Source organism: Hypanus sabinus, unplaced genomic scaffold, assembly GCF_030144855.1.
Source record: "Hypanus sabinus isolate sHypSab1 unplaced genomic scaffold, sHypSab1.hap1 scaffold_2313, whole genome shotgun sequence".
In the NCBI taxonomy this organism is placed as follows: Eukaryota; Metazoa; Chordata; class Chondrichthyes; order Myliobatiformes; family Dasyatidae; genus Hypanus; species Hypanus sabinus.
The window spans coordinates 23,807-36,000 of NW_026780427.1; the positions used below are offsets into that span (position 1 = coordinate 23,807).

The following is a 12,194-nucleotide window of genomic DNA, read 5'->3' on the forward strand; positions in this document are numbered from 1 at the left end:
ATGCTGAAATAGCGTTTGATAGAGTTGAATGGCTATATTTATTTTATACGTTGCAGAATTTTAATTTAAGCTTGAAATTTGTATCATGGATTGAATTAATGTATTATAAATCTTTGGCTTAGGTTCTTACCGATAATCAAAGATCTCCTTTTTTTCAGTTGTCCTGTGGGACGAGGCAAGGCTGCCCTTTAAGTCCTCTATTATTTGACATTGCTTTGGAACCTTTAGCCATTGCCATTCGTGAATCACCTAATATTTTTGGTATTACCCGTGGGTGAGGGACTTATAAGTTATCATTATATGCTGATGATTTGTTACTATACATATCTGACCCTGAGAGATCTATTCCTGCTATTTCATCCTTGCTTGCTCAGTTTAGTAGCTTTTCTGGCTACAAACTGAATTTTAATAAGTGTGAATTATTTCCATTAAATATGCAAGTGCCAATTTATAAACACTTACTGTTTAAAGTTGTCACAGATCATTTTACTTATTTGGGTATTAAAATTACCAAGAAACATAAGGGTTTATTTAAAGTTATTTTTTTACCTTTAATTGAACAAATCAAGCAACTTGTTATCAGGTGGTCCCCATTATCTCTGTCATTGGTTGGTCGAATTAATACTAACAAGATGATAGTATTACCCATATTTTTATATTTAATCGAAGCTTTCCCAATTTTTATTCCTAAATCTTTTTTTGATATTATTGATTGCAAAATATCTTCGTACATGTGGCAGAATAAAAATCCTAGATTAAGTAAGAAATATTTACAGAAGATTAAGTAGGAAGGTGGTTTGGCTTTGCCAAACTACTGGGCAGTTAACATCCGATAGTTAATACCTTGGACACGAGAATTGGTCGTAGTACCTTGCCCACAATGGGTAAATTTGGAGTGTAAATCTGTACAAGACTTCTCATTGTTTTCTATTTTAGGATCTTTGCCTCCTTTTGCTTTATCTAAACCAAATAAACAAATAACTAATCCTGTAGTTAAACATACTCTAAGAATATGGTTTCAATTTCATAAATTCTTCAGCTTGAATAAGTTTATCTTATTAACCCCTATTATTTCTAACTTTTTGTCCAGCCCTCTTTTATGGACTAAGCCTTTGTGTTATGGAAAGCAAAAGGTATAACATGTTTTTGTGATCTATTTTTAGATAACAGTTTTATGTCCTTTGAACAGCTATCCAGCCTAAAACTCATTTTTTTTTAAGATACTTGCAAGTTTGAAGTTTCTTGAATGTTAGTCTTTTCTGAAATTATGTCCAATGGACATTACAGAAAAAAATTCTGGCTCTGAATCCGTGCCAAAAGGGTTTAGTAGCCATCATTTATAATATGATCATGAAAATACAGCTAGGAGTATCAGAAAAAATTAAGAAGGAATGGGAAAAAGAACTTCACTGTCTTATACCCACAGAGCAGTGGGAGAAAATTTTACAATTAATCAATTCTTCTTCTATTTGTGCTAAACATGCCTAATACAATTTAATGTTGTTCATAGGGCTCACATGTCCAAGGATAAACTCGCTCGATTTTATTCTTATGTTAATCCAGCCTGTCACAGATGTCATTCTGAAGTCGCTTTATTGACCCACATGTTCTGGTCTTGCCCCTGTTTGCAAAACTATTGGAAAGATATTTTTGGTATTATTTCAACAGTTCTGAATATCAAATTGCAACCACATCCTTTTACTCCAATTTTCAGTTTACCAATGGTGGATAATAGCCGTTTATCCCCACCCCCCCCCCCCCCCACAGCTTGGCGGATAATTGCATTTGTTACATTAATGGCTAGAGGATCTATCCTATTGAATTGGAAAGAAATTAATCCTCCAACGATATTTCAGTGGTTTTCTCAAACTATTTCTTGTTCGAGTTTAGAAAAAATTACAAATGTTGTCTTTGACCCTTCAGTTAAATATGAAGAAACTTGAAGACCATTTATTCAACATTTTCATATGAGCTAAACTGACTTTTCCTGAACCTGACTTTTATTGTCCTTAATTATTTGGATGGAGGTGCGGAGTTATTGACGCTACTGTGTATAGTTGATATAATGAAATGGCCCATGTCGGTTAGGTATTTTTTCCATTTTTTTTTTTGGGGGGGGGGTTTCTTATTTTCTCCATTTTTTGTAACCACCATGAGTTTGGGAGGTTATTTTCATCTATTTGTATTTATACCTTAAACTATTAATTATGTACTCTCAAGCTCTTTGTATTCATGTTTCACTTATGTTTGTTTAAAATCTAGAAAAAGATTTAAAAAGGACTATTCTGAGGAAAGGGTGGAATAGGCGCAACGGGCCGAATGGCCAGACATGCTCCTGTTTGTTATTTTCTAAAGCACGAGTTTACCTTTGCCCCTTGTTCTCCCTTGGTTTTCAGCCGTTCGGATTGCACAGGGGAACGGTGAGAGCTCCGGAGATCCACCGGCAGCCGCTGCGGGGCAGCTCCCGTCTCCCAGCAGGAAGGGACGGGTCTGGGAGACAACTCCAGACAACAGGCCCCGATCCTCGGCGGGGAAAGGCCGGGCGCCCTCCGTGCAGCTGAAACATCTCACGGAATCTCCGCCGGTCGCTTCAGCTCTGCCTTCGAAAGGATTCACGACCCGCCGGTGGTGCAGCCGAAACCCGAGGCGCAGCTCCCGGTCTCCAGCCCACTCGGTCCCGGTCCAAACAGCGTCCCGCCCACTGACACCCCTCAGCCAATGGGAGCATCCCTCTCCCAGCGGTGGTCGCTGATTGGCTGTATGTGTGTGAGAACGGGCTGCTACTGGGAGCTGGAGATGTCAGTCACAGTTTGTCCCCAGAATTAAAGGAAAATCCCCGAAACTCAAATTTCAAAAATAAATTTTATTATCAGAGTCCAGATAAGTCACCACATTCAACCCCGAGAAGCATTTTCCTGCGGACGTACTTAGAAAAAGTATAGAATAGTAACGATAACAGAAGCAGGCAGTGAAAGATCAGCCAGAGTGCTGAAGGTAACAAACTGTGCAAAAACAGAGAAACACCGATAAAATAACGAGAGCATGAAATAACCGCAGCGGCTGTTGGTGGATCTCCGGAGCTCTCACCGCTCCCCTGGGCAATCCGACAGGCGGAAGGCCAAGGGAGAACAGGCGCAAAGGTAAATTCGTGATTTAGAAAATAAGAAACAGGAGCAGGCGTGGCCATTGGGCCCGTTGCGCTGTTCTGCCCCTCCCTCGGAACATGTTGAACTTTGACTTCAGCGCTACTTTCCTGAAACGTTCCCAACATCGCCGAGCTCCTAAATATGTCCGTTTAATTTAGGAAACTTGTGGAGAAAACTCCAAATATTCACTGTATTGTGTTGGAGAAATTTCTCCTCATCTCAGTCCTGCTGAGGTGACCTCGGATTTTGAGTCTGTGATCCCGGGATCCACTGCCCAGCCAGGAGAAACAGCATTCCTGCCCCTACCCTGTAAATACCCTGTAAGACTGTGTCTGTCTCAGTCAGGAAGCTTCTCCATGTGAACCTTGTGTTAATGAAATTGGTGACAGTTCTTTCAGACCAGCAGCTTTGACCACAAGAACACCAGACAGTGGTCAGCACGGAATGTCCTGCAGTTACTGCAGGAGAAGGACTGGATGGACACAGTGGAGTGGTTCCCTGAGCAGACAGTCCAGACCATCTGGCAGAATGCCTCATCACCAGATCTCACCAACAGGCAGCAAGACCTCAGCTGTCTGGCGGCGATTCGGGCCCCTCCCAGTCTGATCCTTGCTGCATGCCCGGAGATCACTCCCACAGCGCGCTGCCCCGAGATTACTGCAGTGGAGACGAGAGGGCCCCTCCCAGTCTGATCCTTGCTGCATGCCCGGAGATCACTCCCACAGCGCGCTGCCCCGAGATTACTGCAGTGGAGACGAGAGGGCCCCTCCCAGTCTGATCCTTGCTGCATGCCCGGAGATCACTCCCACAGCGCGCTGCCCCGAGATTACTACAGTGGAGACGAGAGGGCCCCTCCCAGTCTGATCCTTGCTGCATGCCCGGAGATCACTCCCACAGCGCGCTGTCCCGAGATTACTGCAGTGGAGACGAGAGGGCCCCTCCCAGTCTGATCCTTGCTGCATGCCCGGAGATCACTCCCACAGCGCGCTGCCCCGAGATTACTACAGTGGAGACGAGAGGGCCCCTCCCAGTCTGATCCTTGCTGCATGCCCGGAGATCACTCCCACAGCGCGCTGTCCCGAGATTACTGCAGTGGAGACGAGAGGGCCCCTCCCAGTCTGATCCTTGCTGCATGCCCGGAGATCACTCCCACAGCGCGCTGCCCCGAGATTACTGCAGTGGAGACGAGAGGGCCCCTCCCAGTCTGATCCTTGCTGCATGCCCGGAGATCACTCCCACAGCGCGCTGCCCCGAGATTACTGCAGTGGAGACGAGAGGGCCCCTCCCAGTCTGATCCTTGCTGCATGCCCGGAGATCACTCCCACAGCGCGCTGCCCCGAGATTACTGCAGTGGAGACGAGAGGGCCCCTCCCAGTCTGATCCTTGCTGCATGCCCGGAGATCACTCCCACAGCGCGCTGCCCCGAGATTACTACAGTGGAGACGAGAGGGCCCCTCCCAGTCTGATCCTTGCTGCATGCCCGGAGATCACTCCCACAGCGCGCTGTCCCGAGATTACTGCAGTGGAGACGAGAGGGCCCCTCCCAGTCTGATCCTTGCTGCATGCCCGGAGATCACTCCCACAGCGCGCTGCCCCGAGATTACTGCAGTGGAGACGAGAGGGCCCCTCCCAGTCTGATCCTTGCTGCATGCCCGGAGATCACTCCCACAGCGCGCTGTCCCGAGATTACTGCAGTGGAGACGAGAGGGCCCCTCCCAGTCTGATCCTCGCTGCATGAGAGACAGTGTACGAAAGAGTGACAGGCAGGGGGGGGGGGGGGAGAGAAGAGGGGAGCAGAGGTGAGCGTAAATTGGGACATTTGCTTTCAATTAATCAAGGTACAGTGATAACTTTTGATTCGCAGCCCGTCCATAGAGATCAATTCATCTTCTCGAGACTGGGAATTCGGGGTCGCGAAATGCGAAATTAACTTAACGAATCATACAGACCATTTAATCACAACACTGCATTAGGGAGATTGTGAAGTTCGGGGTCCATCTCTCAGGAAGTCAGAATGTTCGACGTGTGTGGGGTCTTTGATAATGTGGACTGTTTTATTGAGGCAGAGAGATGTGTAAACAGTCCATAGTTTCCATGATGTACTGAACCTGTTCACAGCTCTCTGCAGTGTTTCCGGTGGTGGCCAGTGCTGTTGCCGTGACAACACGACTAGTTTCCGCACAGGATGTGTTCTGTAAAAACAAATGATGGTCGCCCAGGAGGCACCGATTTTCTTCAGCCTCTAAAAGAAGCAGAGAGGCCGCTGAGCTTTCTTGGCGATAGTGTCCTTGTGGCTGGACAAGGACAGGCTGTCAGTGGTGTTCACTCTCAGGAGATTGGAGCTCTCAACCCCCTTATCCTCTGCCGTTGATGTAAACAGGAATGTCGGCATCGCCCCGGCTGACTTCCTGTTGTCAGTAACCAGCTCTATTGTATTGGTGAAATGGAGGGGGTGGGGAGGAGGGAGACTAAGGGATAATAAGATGTGGGGAGAAGTAAGTGTGTAGAAGGAGAGATAGAACAGATAATGAGCTCGGTGGAAGTTGAGAAGCAGGAGATACCGGGAAGATGGAAAAACAAGACTAAATGGAACCAGACAGGAGAGGAATTTCACTCTCACCCTCTCCATCTCCCTCTCCCTATCCGTCCCCCTCCTCACTCTTTCTCTGTCTCACTCTCTCTCTTTCTCTCTCCCTCTCACTCTCTCTCTCTCACTCTCCTCTCTCCCCCTCTCTGTCTCCCTCTCATGCTCTCTCACTCTCTCTGTCTGTCTGTCTCTCACTCTCCACACCCTCTCTCTCTTCCCTTCTCTGTCTGTCTCCCTCTCCCTCTATCTCAATCTCTCACTCCTTCTCTCTCCCTCTCTGTCTGTCTCTCCCTGTCTCTCTTTCCCTCTCTCGCTCACTCTCCCCACCCTCTCTCTCTCTCTGTCTCTCTCCCTCTGTCTCTGTCTCCCTCTCTCTCTCTGCCTCTGTCTCCCTCTCTCTCTGTCTGTCTCTCTCACTCTCTGTTTCTCTCTCTTTCTCTGTCTCTCCCTCTGTCTGCCTCTCTCTCTGTCTTTCTCCCTCTCTCTGTCTCTCTCACTCTCTCCCCACCCTCTGTCTGTCCCTCTCACTCTCTGTTCCTCTCTCTCTCTCTCTCCCTCCCTCACTCTCTCCCCACCCTCTCTGTCTCTGTCTCATTCTCTCCCTCTGCGTGTCTCTGTCTCTTTCCCACTCTCTGTCTGTCTCTCTTGCACTCTCTCTTTCTGTCTCTGTCTCTCTCCCTCAGTCTGCCTCTCTCTCTGTGTCCCTCTCACTCTCTCCCCACCCTCTGACTGTCTCTCTCCCTCTGTTCCTCTCTCTGCCTGTCTCTCTCCATCTCTCCCTCTCTCTCTCTGCCTGTCTGTTTCCCTTTCTCCATCTCTCCCTCTCCCTCTTTCTGCCTGTCTCTCACTCTCCCTCCCTCTCTTTCTGTTTCTCTCTCCCTCTCACTCTCTCTTTCTCTCCCTCTCACTCTCTCTCTTTCTCTCCCTCTCTTTGTCTCTCTCTCTCTCCTGTCTCTTTGTCTCTTTCTCTCTCAGTGTACTATAAAGGCATGGAGGAAGGATATGCAGTCTGGGGGAAAGGCGGAGCTGGGGTCACTGAACGAAGCCAATGCCGATACAATCAATACGAACAATCTACTAAACAAGTGTAAACAGAGCACAGAATCATTCTGTGAGAGGGGGTGTAGAGGGGGAGATAGGGTGGGAGGGGGAGAGTGGGGGAGACTGGAGAGGGGTGGAGAAAGGGGAACAGGGAAGGGGGAGAGGGAGGGAAGAGAGTGAAAGAAAGAGAACGTGGCAAGAGAGGGTTCAAGATTAGGAGAATGGGGTATACTGGGGAGGAAAGAGTGAAGCAGAGAGTTGGGAGAGTGGGAAGTGTGGGGAGAGAGTGTGGAAGAGGGGAGGAGAGTGTGAGAGATAGGGAGAGAGTTGAGGAAGGGGAGGGAGGGAGAGAGAGAAGAGAATGGTAAGCAGTGAAAGTGAAGTTTGTAGGCAAGAGAGTGAGGAGGGGAGGGACAGAAATGGATGGGTATGGAGTGGGAGGTACCTCACCTCATCTTGCCCTGATGACGGATGTTGCTTTTCCTTTTGCTAAGGCAGACGTTGATGGACTTTCGATCGGTCAGGGCATGAAAGGATATGCGGCGAAGGCAGGAAAATGGGGCTGGGAGGAAAAATGGATTTACCATGATGAAGTGGCAGAGCAGTTTTGATGGGCCAAATGGCCTAATTCTGCTTCTGTCTCTCATGGTCTTATGGTCCAAGAGCAGCCTCTCATTCAATGAGAGCAAGAGCAATGAACTGGTTCTGGACTTTGGAGGAGGAAACAGGAACCCATGAGGCAATCCTCGTCAGGGCTCAAAGGTGGAGACGTTCAGCAACTTTAAATTCCACAGTGTGAACATTTCAGAGGATCTGTCCCGAGCCCGGGACACAAGTGCAATTACAAGAAAGCAGGAACTGTCTGTCCTCAGTAGTATGGCCCAGCACATCATAGTGGATATGGCCTAGTACATCACGGGTAAAACTCTCCTCACAACTGAGCACATCTCTGTGGAGTGCTGTCGCAGGAAATCAGCATCCACCATCAAGGACCCCCACCACCCAGGCCATGCTCTCTTCTCAATGCTGCCATCAGGAAGAAGGTGCATGAGCCTCAGGAGCCTCAACCCCAGGTTCAGGAACAGTGATTACACTCAACCAACAGGTCCTGCTTTCTTTTTACAATGTTTTTATTCAGAAGAAAAAAAAATTTACAGAGTGCAACACATGGATACATTTCAACATAACTTGTGTACTTTTATATCTTGTAATAAAATTGTTATAGCATAATACATAAAGGTATACCACTCTGTAATCAAAAACTTAAAGATAGGTCATACATCATAAAAGAAATTTTTTATATATATAAAAAAAATCAACACCCTACCAACTACCAAAGAAAAAAGCTGATGGATGACAATGGATAATTAGAAAAAAAACATATTCACTTAAGAAGAGAAAAATATACGTAAAAGTATATTTATAAATTGGAAAAAGTAATTTAGGAAAGGTCCCCAAATATCATTAAAAGATTGTTTCAAATTTCAGGCTGAGCAGCAGATCTTTTCTAAATTTAAATACTACATAATATCACGTAGCTATTGAAGATGTGTAGGAGGGGTAGACTCCTTACATTTAAGCAAGAATGCTCTTCTTGCTAAAAGGGAGGTAAAAACTAAAACCTGTAGGTTAGGATTATTTAAAGTTATATCTTCATTTGCAATAATACCACACAAGGTAGTAAGCGGATTTGGGTCAAATTGGACCCTAAAAAGTTGAGAGAAGGTATGAAATACTACCCGCCAAAACTTTTCAATTCTAGGGCAAAACCAAAACATATGAATTAAAGAGGCATCAGCAGAGTTGCATTTATTACAAAGTGGAAAAACATTCGGGTAAAAACCGGAGAGCTTCTGTTCAGAAATGTAAGCTCCATGAACCACTTTAAATTGTAGAAGAGAATGACGAGCACAGAAAGATGATTTATTTACCCATTTAAGAATTTTATTCCATCTATCATCAGTAATCTGACATTATAGGTCATTCTCCCAAGCTTTTTTAAGTTTATTTTAAAAGTCTTGCCTAGAATCAATCAACAAGTTATAGATACCGGTAATAGAACCTTTAAGAAAAGGTTTTAAATTTAAAAGATCGTCCAGTAAATTTTTATCAGGACCTATAGGAAAAGTAGCTAATTGGAAATGTAGAAAATCTCTAACTTGAAGGTATCTGTAAAAATATGATTTTGGGAGTGCTAATTTATTTGACAATTGGTCAAATGACGCAAGAGATCCTGAGATAAACAAGTCCCAAAAACACTTAATACCTAGTTCATCCCAATCCTTAAAGACTTTGTCAGTCATGGAAGGGATAAAAAATAATTAAGGAGAATGGGAGACGATAATGAAAAATTCGCTAAACCAAAACATTTTCTATTTTGACAAATTTTCTAAAATTATCAATTTTCTAAATTGAGACCAGATCCTTAAACTTTGCTATTCCCATAACCAATGGACACAATCAACAGCTCTTCATCTCATGTTCTTGATGTTTATTTCTGGGTTATTTTTTTAGTTTTATTTATTTTGTATTTGAATTTTGTTTTCTTTTGCACATGGTTTTGTTTGTCCTGTTGGGAGGCAATCTTTCATTCATTTTATAATGGTTCTTGAGTTTACTGAATTTACAACATATTCAAATCCCAGGATTATACATGGTGATGTGCCTATACTTTGATAATAAATTTACTTTGCACATTTTAAGTTCTACATTTCAATTTGTAAATAACTGAAACACAAGAGCTCAGTCAGCTGGGTAAATGATTTTGTTCTGATCTGAATGGTCGGCCCAACACTGTGTCCCATCTTTCGAGGCACACCAATTACTGGAAATATTACTGCATCGAACTGGAAAGCCTCAAATACTCTGTCTCTCTGCTCAAGCTTGCAAACACATGTAGACACACACACACACACACGTTTCAAAACGCCGACAATCATACCAGTGCCCAAAAATACCAGGGTGACCTGCCTCAACGACTATCGCCCAGTGACGCTCACTACTGTGATGAAGTGCTTTGACGGGATGGTCATGGTCAATCAAATTCTGTCTGTGTGTAGGGACCCACTGCAATTTCCCAATCTCTACAATCTGTCAACAATCCTCACTGGCTCACACTCGGTCTGGATAAAAGCAAGTCAGGCTGCTGATTACAGCTCAGCATTCAACACAATCAGACCCTCAATTGTATCAACAAGCTCCAAAACCTGGGCCTCTGTACCTCCTTCTGCAACTGGATCCTCAGCAGGAGACCCCAGTCTGTGTGGATCAGAAATAACATCTCCTCCTTGCTGACAATCAACACTGGCACACCTCAACGATGCGTGCTCAGCCCACTGCTCTACTCTCTCCACACCCACGTCTGTGTGTCTGGGCTCATCTATAAACTTGCCGACAACACAACTATTGTTGTTGGAATATCAGACGGTGACGAGGAGGAGTACAGGAGTGAGATAGATCAGCAAGTTGAGTGGTGTCACAGCAAAAACCTTGCACTCAACATCATGAAGACAAAGGAATTGATTGTGGATTCAGGAAGGGGAAGTCGAGGGAACAAACACCAGTCCTCATCGTGGGATCAGAAGTGAAAAGGGTGAGCAGTTTCCATTTCCTGCCTGTCAGCATCTCTGAGGAACTATCCTGGGCCCAACATATTGATGCAGTTACAATGAAGGCACAACATCGGCTATATTTCATTCGGAGACTGAGGGGATTCGGTCTGTCACTAAAGACACTTGCAAATTTCTACAGATGTACTGTGGAGAGCATTCGAACTGGTTGCATCACTGCCTGGTGTGGAGAGGCCAGTGCACAGGATCAGAAATGGCTGCAGAAAGTTGTAAACTCAGCCAGCTCCTTCATGGGCACTGGACTCCACAGCATCCAGGACACATTCAAAAGATGATGCCACAAAAAGGTGACATCCATCATTAAGGACCCCCATCACCTAGGACGTGACCTCTTCTCATTGCTACCATCAAGGAGGATGTACAGGACCCTGGAGACACACTCACCGGTTCAGGAACAGCTTCTTCCCCACAATCAGATTTCTAAATGGACAATGTACCGATAAACACTTTCTCAGAATTTTCCCTCCCTTTTTGCACTTCATTTTAAATATAATTTCACATACTAATTGTAATCTGTAGTTTTTATTACTAAATATTGCAATCTACTGCTGACAAATTTCACCACAAACGCCGGTGATATTAAACCTGATTCTGATACGCAAACACACACAGCTGGGCTCAGACATACAACACTCTCACATTCCTCCCTTTGTGACACCCTGCTTGCTCCACGGCCCCCGGTATGAAGCTCAAACTGTTGCAACACCTGCCCTTTGAATTCATGTCTGATGGTGCGCTGTATCTGTTCACTGTTTGAGTTTGATATTAAATGAAGAGCATTGAATGGGAAGGAAGGTTTGAATAGAAGAATAAAGATCTCCTCTGAAGGTATATGGGGTCCTGGTGAGAGCGTACATGGAACACTGTGCACAGGTCTGGTCTCCCTCCCGGAGTCAGCCTGTGGGATGAAGGGAATGAAGAGATTTCCCAGATTGATTTAGGAGGTGAGGTAGTGTCCTCGGAGAGATTATACTGACCGGGCCTGTCTCAGAATTAGAGAAATAAAAGGCCGTCTGACTGAGACAGACACAGTCTCACAGGGTAGACGCAGGAATGATGTTTCCTTTGGCTGTGGTGAGGAATGGGGGTCACAGAATCCGAGTTCACCTCAGCAGGACTGAGATGAGGAGAAATTTCCTCACCCAGAGGGCAGGGAATCTTTGGAATTTTCTCCACAAGGTTTCTAAAATCGAAGGACAAGTTTTAGGGCTCTGCGATGCTGGGAACGTTGCGCGAAAGTGGCGCTGAGGTCAAAGATCAGACATGTTCCGAGTGAAAGGCAGAACGGACGCAAGCGGCCGAATGGCCTGCTCCTGTTACGTATTTTCTAAAGTCCGAGTTTACCTTTGCACCTGGTTCTCCCTGGGCCTTCAGCCTGTCCTTTTGCACAGGGGAGCGCTCACACACCGGAGCTCCATCGGCAGCCGCTGCGGGCCAGCTCCCGGATCCCAGCAGCTGGAGACAGGACCGGGAGGAAACTCCGGACAACAGGCCCCGATCCACGGCGGGGAAAGACCGGGCACCCCCTGTGTGGCTGAAACATCTCACGGAATCTCCGCCCGAATCTTCACCTCCGCCATCGGAAGGGTTCAAAACTCCGGCCGCTGTTGCAGCCTTTACCCGGGGAGCTGCTCCCGATCTCGGGTCTCTCACCGGGTCCACTCGTTCCCGGTTCCAAACTTCGGTCCGCCCAGCGTCCCGCCCACTGACACTCCTCAGCCAATGGAGGCCAGAGTCTCCCAGCGGTGGTCTCTGATTGGCTGTGAGTGTGTCCGAGGGGAGACTGTTACC

General features: G+C 46.0%; 1 long non-coding RNA gene across 2 annotated transcripts; it reads right to left on the reverse strand.

The window, feature by feature from the left end:
* Nucleotides 1-1,064: 1,064 nt before the first annotated feature.
* Nucleotides 1,065-2,675, reverse strand: LOC132387888 (uncharacterized). Of its 2 annotated transcripts, none has more exons than XR_009510082.1 (2): nt 2,367-2,675; nt 1,065-1,621 (listed from the first exon to the last, which is right to left on the reverse strand). It is a non-coding gene; the product is annotated as an uncharacterized LOC132387888 (long non-coding RNA). The 2 variants fall into 2 exon arrangements; XR_009510081.1 differs by having other exon boundaries at nt 1,065-1,633.
* Nucleotides 2,676-12,194: the final 9,519 nt, after the last annotated feature.